Genomic DNA, 12,519 nt, shown 5'->3' with positions numbered 1-12,519 from the left:
TCATCTACCATTACTGAGGCAGCACTGGACCTGATTGACTGGTGGCTGCAGACACTGGATGCTCATCTACAGTTACTGAGGCAGCACTGGACCTGATTGACTGGTGGCTGCAGACACTGGATGCTCATCTACCGTTACTGAGGCAGCACTGGACCTAGTTGACTGGTGGCTGCAGACACTGGATGCTCATCTACCGTTACTGAGGCAGCACTGGACCTGATTGACTGGTGGCTGCAGACACTGGATGCTCATCTACCGTTACTGAGGCAGCACTGGACCTGATTGACTGGTGGCTGCAGACACTGGATGCTCATCTACCGTTACTGAGGCAGCACTGGACCTGATTGACTGGTGGCTGCAGACACTGGATGCTCATCTACCGTTACCGAGGCAGCACTGGACCTGATTGACTGGTGGCTGCAGACACTGGATGCTCATCTACCGTTACCGAGGCAGCACTGGACCTGATTGACTGGTGGCTGCAGACACTGGATGCTCATCTACCGTTACCGAGGCAGCACTGGACCTGATTGACTGGTGGCTGCAGACACTGGATGCTCATCTAACGTTACCGAGGCAGCACTGGATCTATTTGACTGGTGGCTGCAGACACTGGATGCTCATCTACCGTTACCCAGGCAGCACTGGACCTGATTGACTGGTGGCTGCAGACACTGGATGCTCATCTACCGTTACCGAGGCAGCACTGGATCTATTTGACTGGTGGCTGCAGACACTGGATGCTCATCTACCGTTACCGAGGCAGCACTGGACCTGATTGACTGGTGGCTGCAGACACTGGATGCTCATCTACCGTTACCGAAGCAGCACTGGATCTATTTGACTGGTGGCTGCAGACACTGGACTGCTTTGTGCTTATAATACAGTTTGCTGCTTTTTCTTAAACTAACTTTAATGCCTATTTTCCAGCGCGCTGTTGCTTCCCAGCTAGGTTTACACTTTATAAATGCCAAACAAACATTGTCATTTCACCAATAAAATATGAATGTTCCAAATTAAAAATAACGATTTTCATTCATGATGAAATGTCATAATGTTTCTTTATTGTTAAACATGTCTCTTAAATGATCTTGGAGGCCAGCAAGTGTTTCACTCGTCAATCTTTTCAAGGCCACTTTTGAAGGCGTTCTTAAACGAGGCGCTACACGGGTGCTAATGATGTTTTTTAATTTTAAAAAAATTAAAAAGAACTTACCTGTGTTATGCGTCCCGGTGCCGCACAGTGCCGTTTTCCATGTTGATGACTGTGACTTCATCGACATGGGAAACGGAATTCAGTGCACGGCACCGAGCGCACACGCAGACTACATGGATGCTGAGTGGTGAAGGGGGAGGGGGAACGGGGAACGAACGGGGAGGGGGTGATGGCTGATCAGGCAGCACAGAACCCGCGCTTGTACCATACAGTGCAGCCCGCGTTCGGGGCCTCCTCATTGGCCAGCGCCCCCTCCCAGGGTGCTAATGATCCAAATGATCAAATTATGAAAAAGTGCACTTGCTGTAATAGTGAACACTTTGATCATTGTTGAACATTCTGATGGCCACCAGGTGAGTTATACGTTGTATAACACTCTCCACAAAGCCATGATTCTTTTGAGTGCGTGCAGTGAGATAAACAGCTTCCTACTGTCATAAGGAGAAACAAACCACCTGTGACATTAGATCCTGCTCCTAATCCCAGTGGCCACATCTCAGTGAACGCTATCTCCAAATAACGAGGTGGCATATGCCTGATCCTATTTACAGGTCCAATAGGGTCTGGTATAGGGCCCCTTGTTCTTGGGAAATAGCATTCCCTAACGTGCAGGCCAGGGTGTTTCTTTGTAAAATGTGATCATTTGGAATAATATTGGACTTGAGAAAGCTTAATCATGGAAAAACGTGTTGGCCTTGAAGTTCACTGAAGGAAAGCCAGTAGTGAAGAGGCCTTGTTCCATTTCATTATGAGTGCCAGGGGGCCTGATATCTGGGCTTTGTGACAGGGATGTCCGGCATCTACCTTGGTGTTTTGCCTAAGGGCGCGGAGTTTGATTCTCCCCTCTAAGTCTAAGGGCCTCTGCCACCGGCCTCATGTATATTTGGAGAGCCGAACTAAGAGAGAGCGGGTGAGATCCCTTATCATGGCCAATAAGGTCTGGATCTGTGTTTAATTAACTGGGAGGGGAGTGCTGGCTGGGGAGAACATGATTAAGAGGAGTTTTCCAAAGGTAGCGGGCGCCCCTCTCTCGCAAGAACAGACATGATAACCTGTTCAGTGGTTATTAACCACTTGAGAGTTCGCAGCCACTGCTTTTACTCACTGTGCCTTTCACAGATGGGAAATATCCATTTGCATATCAGTCTTTGTCCTGCCCAGGGGCAGTCCAGCACCGAAATACAATGGCAACTCCAATCTGAACGAGAGTACCACCAGCAACCCCATACACGTGTTTCACCCTTGTTGGGGATCATCAGTGAGGTGAAGCTGATGCCTCTCTAAGCACAGTGAGAGGGAGACCACGTCTGGTTGCCCCCAGGAGACCTAGGGTTACCAATCGATTGGTAACCCTAGGTCTCCTGGGGGCAACCAGACGTGGTCTCCCTCTCACTGTGCTTAGAGAGGCATCAGCTTCACCTCACTGATGATCCCCAACAAGGGTGAAACACGTGTATGGGGTTGCTGGTGGTACTCTCGTTCAGATTGGAGTTGCCATTGTATTTCGGTGCTGGACTGCCCCTGGGCAGGACAAAGACTGATATGCAAATGGATATTTCCCATCTGTGAAAGGCACAGTGAGTAAAAGCAGTGGCTGCGAACTCTCAAGTGGTTAATAACCACTGAACAGGTTATCATGTCTGTTCTTGCGAGAGAGGGGCGCCCGCTACCTTTGGAAAACTATTTTTTAAGGAACCTGCGATTGGTAACCCTAGGTCTCCTGGGGGCAACCAGACGTGGTCTCCCTCTCACTGTGCTTAGAGAGGCATCAGCTTCACCTCACTGATGATCCCCAACAAGGGTGAAACACGTGTATGGGGTTGCTGGTGGTACTCTCGTTCAGATTGGAGTTGCCATTGTATTTCGGTGCTGGACTGCCCCTGGGCAGGACAAAGACTGATATGCAAATGGATATTTCCCATCTGTGAAAGGCACAGTGAGTAAAAGCAGTGGCTGCGAACTCTCAAGTGGTTAATAACCACTGAACAGGTTATCATGTCTGTTCTTGCGAGAGAGGGGCGCCCGCTACCTTTGGAAAACTATTTTTTAAGGAACCTGGGATTGGTAACCCTAGGTCTCCTGGGGGCAACCAGACGTGGTCTCCCTCTCACTGTGCTTAGAGAGGCATCAGCTTCACCTCACTGATGATCCCCAACAAGGGTGAAACACGTGTATGGGGTTGCTGGTGGTACTCTCGTTCAGATTGGAGTTGCCATTGTATTTCGGTGCTGGACTGCCCCTGGGCAGGACAAAGACTGATATGCAAATGGATATTTCCCATCTGTGAAAGGCACAGTGAGTAAAAGCAGTGGCTGCGAACTCTCAAGTGGTTAATAACCACTGAACAGGTTATCATGTCTGTTCTTGCGAGAGAGGGGCGCCCGCTACCTTTGGAAAACTATTTTTTAAGGAACCTGGGATTGGTAACCCTAGGTCTCCTGGGGGCAACCAGACGTGGTCTCCCTCTCACTGTGCTTAGAGAGGCATCAGCTTCACCTCACTGATGATCCCCAACAAGGGTGAAACACGTGTATGGGGTTGCTGGTGGTACTCTCGTTCAGATTGGAGTTGCCATTGTATTTCGGTGCTGGACTGCCCCTGGGCAGGACAAAGACTGATATGCAAATGGATATTTCCCATCTGTGAAAGGCACAGTGAGTAAAAGCAGTGGCTGCGAACTCTCAAGTGGTTAATAACCACTGAACAGGTTATCATGTCTGTTCTTGCGAGAGAGGGGCGCCCGCTACCTTTGGAAAACTATTTTTTAAGGAACCTGGGATTGGTAACCCTAGGTCTCCTGGGGGCAACCAGACGTGGTCTCCCTCTCACTGTGCTTAGAGAGGCATCAGCTTCACCTCACTGATGATCCCCAACAAGGGTGAAACACGTGTATGGGGTTGCTGGTGGTACTCTCGTTCAGATTGGAGTTGCCATTGTATTTCGGTGCTGGACTGCCCCTGGGCAGGACAAAGACTGATATGCAAATGGATATTTCCCATCTGTGAAAGGCACAGTGAGTAAAAGCAGTGGCTGCGAACTCTCAAGTGGTTAATAACCACTGAACAGGTTATCATGTCTGTTCTTGCGAGAGAGGGGCGCCCGCTACCTTTGGAAAACTATTTTTTAAGGAACCTGGGATTGGTAACCCTAGGTCTCCTGGGGGCAACCAGACGTGGTCTCCCTCTCACTGTGCTTAGAGAGGCATCAGCTTCACCTCACTGATGATCCCCAACAAGGGTGAAACACGTGTATGGGGTTGCTGGTGGTACTCTCGTTCAGATTGGAGTTGCCATTGTATTTCGGTGCTGGACTGCCCCTGGGCAGGACAAAGACTGATATGCAAATGGATATTTCCCATCTGTGAAAGGCACAGTGAGTAAAAGCAGTGGCTGCGAACTCTCAAGTGGTTAATAACCACTGAACAGGTTATCATGTCTGTTCTTGCGAGAGAGGGGCGCCCGCTACCTTTGGAAAACTATTTTTTAAGGAACCTGGGATTGGTAACCCTAGGTCTCCTGGGGGCAACCAGACGTGGTCTCCCTCTCACTGTGCTTAGAGAGGCATCAGCTTCACCTCACTGATGATCCCCAACAAGGGTGAAACACGTGTATGGGGTTGCTGGTGGTACTCTCGTTCAGATTGGAGTTGCCATTGTATTTCGGTGCTGGACTGCCCCTGGGCAGGACAAAGACTGATATGCAAATGGATATTTCCCATCTGTGAAAGGCACAGTGAGTAAAAGCAGTGGCTGCGAACTCTCAAGTGGTTAATAACCACTGAACAGGTTATCATGTCTGTTCTTGCGAGAGAGGGGCGCCCGCTACCTTTGGAAAACTATTTTTTAAGGAACCTGGGATTGGTAACCCTAGGTCTCCTGGGGGCAACCAGACGTGGTCTCCCTCTCACTGTGCTTAGAGAGGCATCAGCTTCACCTCACTGATGATCCCCAACAAGGGTGAAACACGTGTATGGGGTTGCTGGTGGTACTCTCGTTCAGATTGGAGTTGCCATTGTATTTCGGTGCTGGACTGCCCCTGGGCAGGACAAAGACTGATATGCAAATGGATATTTCCCATCTGTGAAAGGCACAGTGAGTAAAAGCGGTGGCTGCGAACTCTCAAGTGGTTAATAACCACTGAACAGGTTATCATGTCTGTTCTTGCGAGAGAGGGGCGCCCGCTACCTTTGGAAAACTATTTTTTAAGGAACCTGGGATTGGTAACCCTAGGTCTCCTGGGGGCAACCAGACGTGGTCTCCCTCTCACTGTGCTTAGAGAGGCATCAGCTTCACCTCACTGATGATCCCCAACAAGGGTGAAACACGTGTATGGGGTTGCTGGTGGTACTCTCGTTCAGATTGGAGTTGCCATTGTATTTCGGTGCTGGACTGCCCCTGGGCAGGACAAAGACTGATATGCAAATGGATATTTCCCATCTGTGAAAGGCACAGTGAGTAAAAGCAGTGGCTGCGAACTCTCAAGTGGTTAATAACCACTGAACAGGTTATCATGTCTGTTCTTGCGAGAGAGGGGCGCCCGCTACCTTTGGAAAACTATTTTTTAAGGAACCTGGGATTGGTAACCCTAGGTCTCCTGGGGGCAACCAGACGTGGTCTCCCTCTCACTGTGCTTAGAGAGGCATCAGCTTCACCTCACTGATGATCCCCAACAAGGGTGAAACACGTGTATGGGGTTGCTGGTGGTACTCTCGTTCAGATTGGAGTTGCCATTGTATTTCGGTGCTGGACTGCCCCTGGGCAGGACAAAGACTGATATGCAAATGGATATTTCCCATCTGTGAAAGGCACAGTGAGTAAAAGCAGTGGCTGCGAACTCTCAAGTGGTTACAGGTTATCATGTCTGTTCTTGCGAGAGAGGGGCGCCCGCTACCTTTGGAAAACTATTTTTTAAGGAACCTGGGATTGGTAACCCTAGGTCTCCTGGGGGCAACCAGACGTGGTCTCCCTCTCACTGTGCTTAGAGAGGCATCAGCTTCACCTCACTGATGATCCCCAACAAGGGTGAAACACGTGTATGGGGTTGCTGGTGGTACTCTCGTTCAGATTGGAGTTGCCATTGTATTTCGGTGCTGGACTGCCCCTGGGCAGGACAAAGACTGATATGCAAATGGATATTTCCCATCTGTGAAAGGCACAGTGAGTAAAAGCAGTGGCTGCGAACTCTCAAGTGGTTAATAACCACTGAACAGGTTATCATGTCTGTTCTTGCGAGAGAGGGGCGCCCGCTACCTTTGGAAAACTATTTTTTAAGGAACCTGGGATTGGTAACCCTAGGTCTCCTGGGGGCAACCAGACGTGGTCTCCCTCTCACTGTGCTTAGAGAGGCATCAGCTTCACCTCACTGATGATCCCCAACAAGGGTGAAACACGTGTATGGGGTTGCTGGTGGTACTCTCGTTCAGATTGGAGTTGCCATTGTATTTCGGTGCTGGACTGCCCCTGGGCAGGACAAAGACTGATATGCAAATGGATATTTCCCATCTGTGAAAGGCACAGTGAGTAAAAGCAGTGGCTGCGAACTCTCAAGTGGTTAATAACCACTGAACAGGTTATCATGTCTGTTCTTGCGAGAGAGGGGCGCCCGCTACCTTTGGAAAACTATTTTTTAAGGAACCTGGGATTGGTAACCCTAGGTCTCCTGGGGGCAACCAGACGTGGTCTCCCTCTCACTGTGCTTAGAGAGGCATCAGCTTCACCTCACTGATGATCCCCAACAAGGGTGAAACACGTGTATGGGGTTGCTGGTGGTACTCTCGTTCAGATTGGAGTTGCCATTGTATTTCGGTGCTGGACTGCCCCTGGGCAGGACAAAGACTGATATGCAAATGGATATTTCCCATCTGTGAAAGGCACAGTGAGTAAAAGCAGTGGCTGCGAACTCTCAAGTGGTTAATAACCACTGAACAGGTTATCATGTCTGTTCTTGCGAGAGAGGGGCGCCCGCTACCTTTGGAAAACTATTTTTTAAGGAACCTGGGATTGGTAACCCTAGGTCTCCTGGGGGCAACCAGACGTGGTCTCCCTCTCACTGTGCTTAGAGAGGCATCAGCTTCACCTCACTGATGATCCCCAACAAGGGTGAAACACGTGTATGGGGTTGCTGGTGGTACTCTCGTTCAGATTGGAGTTGCCATTGTATTTCGGTGCTGGACTGCCCCTGGGCAGGACAAAGACTGATATGCAAATGGATATTTCCCATCTGGGAAAGGCACAGTGAGTAAAAGCAGTGGCTGCGAACTCTCAAGTGGTTAATAACCACTGAACAGGTTATCATGTCTGTTCTTGCGAGAGAGGGGCGCCCGCTACCTTTGGAAAACTATTTTTTAAGGAACCTGGGATTGGTAACCCTAGGTCTCCTGGGGGCAACCAGACGTGGTCTCCCTCTCACTGTGCTTAGAGAGGCATCAGCTTCACCTCACTGATGATCCCCAACAAGGGTGAAACACGTGTATGGGGTTGCTGGTGGTACTCTCGTTCAGATTGGAGTTGCCATTGTATTTCGGTGCTGGACTGCCCCTGGGCAGGACAAAGACTGATATGCAAATGGATATTTCCCATCTGTGAAAGGCACAGTGAGTAAAAGCAGTGGCTGCGAACTCTCAAGTGGTTAATAACCACTGAACAGGTTATCATGTCTGTTCTTGCGAGAGAGGGGCGCCCGCTACCTTTGGAAAACTATTTTTTAAGGAACCTGGGATTGGTAACCCTAGGTCTCCTGGGGGCAACCAGACGTGGTCTCCCTCTCACTGTGCTTAGAGAGGCATCAGCTTCACCTCACTGATGATCCCCAACAAGGGTGAAACACGTGTATGGGGTTGCTGGTGGTACTCTCGTTCAGATTGGAGTTGCCATTGTATTTCGGTGCTGGACTGCCCCTGGGCAGGACAAAGACTGATATGCAAATGGATATTTCCCATCTGTGAAAGGCACAGTGAGTAAAAGCAGTGGCTGCGAACTCTCAAGTGGTTAATAACCACTGAACAGGTTATCATGTCTGTTCTTGCGAGAGAGGGGCGCCCGCTACCTTTGGAAAACTATTTTTTAAGGAACCTGGGATTGGTAACCCTAGGTCTCCTGGGGGCAACCAGACGTGGTCTCCCTCTCACTGTGCTTAGAGAGGCATCAGCTTCACCTCACTGATGATCCCCAACAAGGGTGCAACACGTGTATGGGGTTGCTGGTGGTACTCTCGTTCAGATTGGAATTGCCATTGTATTTCGGTGCTGGACTGCCCCTGGGCAGGACAAAGACTGATATGCAAATGGATATTTCCCATCTGTGAAAGGCACAGTGAGTAAAAGCAGTGGCTGCGAACTCTCAAGTGGTTAATAACCACTGAACAGGTTATCATGTCTGTTCTTGCGAGAGAGGGGCGCCCGCTACCTTTGTAATACTATTTGTTAAGGAACCTGGGATTGGTAACCCTAGGTCTCCTGGGGGCAACCAGACGTGGTCTCCCTCTCACTGTGCTTAGAGAGGCATCAGCTTCACCTCACTGATGATCCCCAACAAGGGTGAAACACGTGTATGGGGTTGCTGGTGGTACTCTCGTTCAGATTGGAATTGCCATTGTATTTCGGTGCTGGACTGCCCCCGGGCAGGACAAAGACTGATATGCAAATGGATATTTCCCATCTGTGAAAGGCACAGTGAGTAAAAGCAGTGGCTGCGAACTCTCAAGTGGTTAATAACCACTGAACAGGTTATCATGTCTGTTCTTGCGAGAGAGGGGCGCCCGCTACCTTTGTAATACTATTTGTTAAGGAACCTGGGATTGGTAACCCTAGGTCTCCTGGGGGCAACCAGACGTGGTCTCCCTCTCACTGTGCTTAGAGAGGCATCAGCTTCACCTCACTGATGATCCCCAACAAGGGTGAAACACGTGTATGGGGTTGCTGGTGGTACTCTCGTTCAGATTGGAATTGCCATTGTATTTCGGTGCTGGACTGCCCCTGGGCAGGACAAAGACTGATATGCAAATGGATATTTCCCATCTGTGAAAGGCACAGTGAGTAAAAGCAGTGGCTGCGAACTCTCAAGTGGTTAATAACCACTGAACAGGTTATCATGTCTGTTCTTGCGAGAGAGGGGCGCCCGCTACCTTTGTAATACTATTTGTTAAGGAACCTGGGATTGGTAACCCTAGGTCTCCTGGGGGCAACCAGACGTGGTCTCCCTCTCACTGTGCTTAGAGAGGCATCAGCTTCACCTCACTGATGATCACCAACAAGGGTGAAACACGTGTATGGGGTTGCTGGTGGTACTCTCGTTCAGATTGGAATTGCCATTGTATTTCGGTGCTGGACTGCCCCTGGGCAGGACAAAGACTGATATGCAAATGGATATTTCCCATCTGTGAAAGGCACAGTGAGTAAAAGCAGTGGCTGCGAAGTCTCAAGTGGTTAATAACCACTGAGCAGGTTATCATGTCTGTTCTTGCGAGAGAGGGGCGCCCGCTACCTTTGTAATACTATTTGTTAAGGAACCTGGGATTGGTAACCCTAGGTCTCCTGGGGGCAACCAGACGTGGTCTCCCTCTCACTGTGCTTAGAGAGGCATCAGCTTCACCTCACTGATGATCCCCAACAAGGGTGAAACACGTGTATGGGGTTGCTGGTGGTACTCTCGTTCAGATTGGAATTGCCATTGTATTTCGGTGCTGGACTGCCCCTGGGCAGGACAAAGACTGATATGCAAATGGATATTTCCCATCTGTGAAAGGCACAGTGAGTAAAAGCAGTGGCTGCGAACTCTCAAGTGGTTAATAACCACTGAACAGGTTATCATGTCTGTTCTTGCGAGAGAGGGGCGCCCGCTACCTTTGTAATACTATTTGTTAAGGAACCTGGGATTGGTAACCCTAGGTCTCCTGGGGGCAACCAGACGTGGTCTCCCTCTCACTGTGCTTAGAGAGGCATCAGCTTCACCTCACTGATGATCCCCAACAAGGGTGAAACACGTGTATGGGGTTGCTGGTGGTACTCTCGTTCAGATTGGAATTGCCATTGTATTTCGGTGCTGGACTGCCCCTGGGCAGGACAAAGACTGATATGCAAATGGATATTTCCCATCTGTGAAAGGCACAGTGAGTAAAAGCAGTGGCTGCGAACTCTCAAGTGGTTAATAACCACTGAACAGGTTATCATGTCTGTTCTTGCGAGAGAGGGGCGCCCGCTACCTTTGTAATACTATTTGTTAAGGAACCTGGGATTGGTAACCCTAGGTCTCCTGGGGGCAACCAGACGTGGTCTCCCTCTCACTGTGCTTAGAGAGGCATCAGCTTCACCTCACTGATGATCCCCAACAAGGGTGAAACACGTGTATGGGGTTGCTGGTGGTACTCTCGTTCAGATTGGAATTGCCATTGTATTTCGGTGCTGGACTGCCCCCGGGCAGGACAAAGACTGATATGCAAATGGATATTTCCCATCTGTGAAAGGCACAGTGAGTAAAAGCAGTGGCTGCGAACTCTCAAGTGGTTAATAACCACTGAACAGGTTATCATGTCTGTTCTTGCGAGAGAGGGGCGCCCGCTACCTTTGTAATACTATTTGTTAAGGAACCTGGGATTGGTAACCCTAGGTCTCCTGGGGGCAACCAGACGTGGTCTCCCTCTCACTGTGCTTAGAGAGGCATCAGCTTCACCTCACTGATGATCCCCAACAAGGGTGAAACACGTGTATGGGGTTGCTGGTGGTACTCTCGTTCAGATTGGAATTGCCATTGTATTTCGGTGCTGGACTGCCCCTGGGCAGGACAAAGACTGATATGCAAATGGATATTTCCCATCTGTGAAAGGCACAGTGAGTAAAAGCAGTGGCTGCGAACTCTCAAGTGGTTAATAACCACTGAACAGGTTATCATGTCTGTTCTTGCGAGAGAGGGGCGCCCGCTACCTTTGTAATACTATTTGTTAAGGAACCTGGGATTGGTAACCCTAGGTCTCCTGGGGGCAACCAGACGTGGTCTCCCTCTCACTGTGCTTAGAGAGGCATCAGCTTCACCTCACTGATGATCCCCAACAAGGGTGAAACACGTGTATGGGGTTGCTGGTGGTACTCTCGTTCAGATTGGAATTGCCATTGTATTTCGGTGCTGGACTGCCCCTGGGCAGGACAAAGACTGATATGCAAATGGATATTTCCCATCTGTGAAAGGCACAGTGAGTAAAAGCAGTGGCTGCGAACTCTCAAGTGGTTAATAACCACTGAACAGGTTATCATGTCTGTTCTTGCGAGAGAGGGGCGCCCGCTACCTTTGTAATACTATTTGTTAAGGAACCTGGGATTGGTAACCCTAGGTCTCCTGGGGGCAACCAGACGTGGTCTCCCTCTCACTGTGCTTAGAGAGGCATCAGCTTCACCTCACTGATGATCCCCAACAAGGGTGAAACACGTGTATGGGGTTGCTGGTGGTACTCTCGTTCAGATTGGAATTGCCATTGTATTTCGGTGCTGGACTGCCCCTGGGCAGGACAAAGACTGATATGCAAATGGATATTTCCCATCTGTGAAAGGCACAGTGAGTAAAAGCAGTGGCTGCGAACTCTCAAGTGGTTAATAACCACTGAACAGGTTATCATGTCTGTTCTTGCGAGAGAGGGGCGCCCGCTACCTTTGTAATACTATTTGTTAAGGAACCTGGGATTGGTAACCCTAGGTCTCCTGGGGGCAACCAGACGTGGTCTCCCTCTCACTGTGCTTAGAGAGGCATCAGCTTCACCTCACTGATGATCCCCAACAAGGGTGAAACACGTGTATGGGGTTGCTGGTGGTACTCTCGTTCAGATTGGAATTGCCATTGTATTTCGGTGCTGGACTGCCCCCGGGCAGGACAAAGACTGATATGCAAATGGATATTTCCCATCTGTGAAAGGCACAGTGAGTAAAAGCAGTGGCTGCGAACTCTCAAGTGGTTAATAACCACTGAACAGGTTATCATGTCTGTTCTTGCGAGAGAGGGGCGCCCGCTACCTTTGTAATACTATTTGTTAAGGAACCTGGGATTGGTAACCCTAGGTCTCCTGGGGGCAACCAGACGTGGTCTCCCTCTCACTGTGCTTAGAGAGGCATCAGCTTCACCTCACTGATGATCCCCAACAAGGGTGAAACACGTGTATGGGGTTGCTGGTGGTACTCTCGTTCAGATTGGAGTTGCCATTGTATTTCGGTGCTGGACTGCCCCTGGGCAGGACAAAGACTGATATGCAAATGGATATTTCCCATCTGGGAAAGGCACAGTGAGTAAAAGCAGTGGCTGCGAACTCTCAAGTGGTTAATAACCA

This window comes from Ambystoma mexicanum, chromosome 2q (assembly GCF_040938575.1).
Source record: "Ambystoma mexicanum isolate Mex_15411 chromosome 2q, UKY_AmexF1_1, whole genome shotgun sequence".
Classification (NCBI taxonomy): Eukaryota; Metazoa; Chordata; class Amphibia; order Caudata; family Ambystomatidae; genus Ambystoma; species Ambystoma mexicanum.
The sequence above is the reverse complement of the archived record's forward strand: the minus strand, read 5'-3'. Positions refer to the sequence as shown.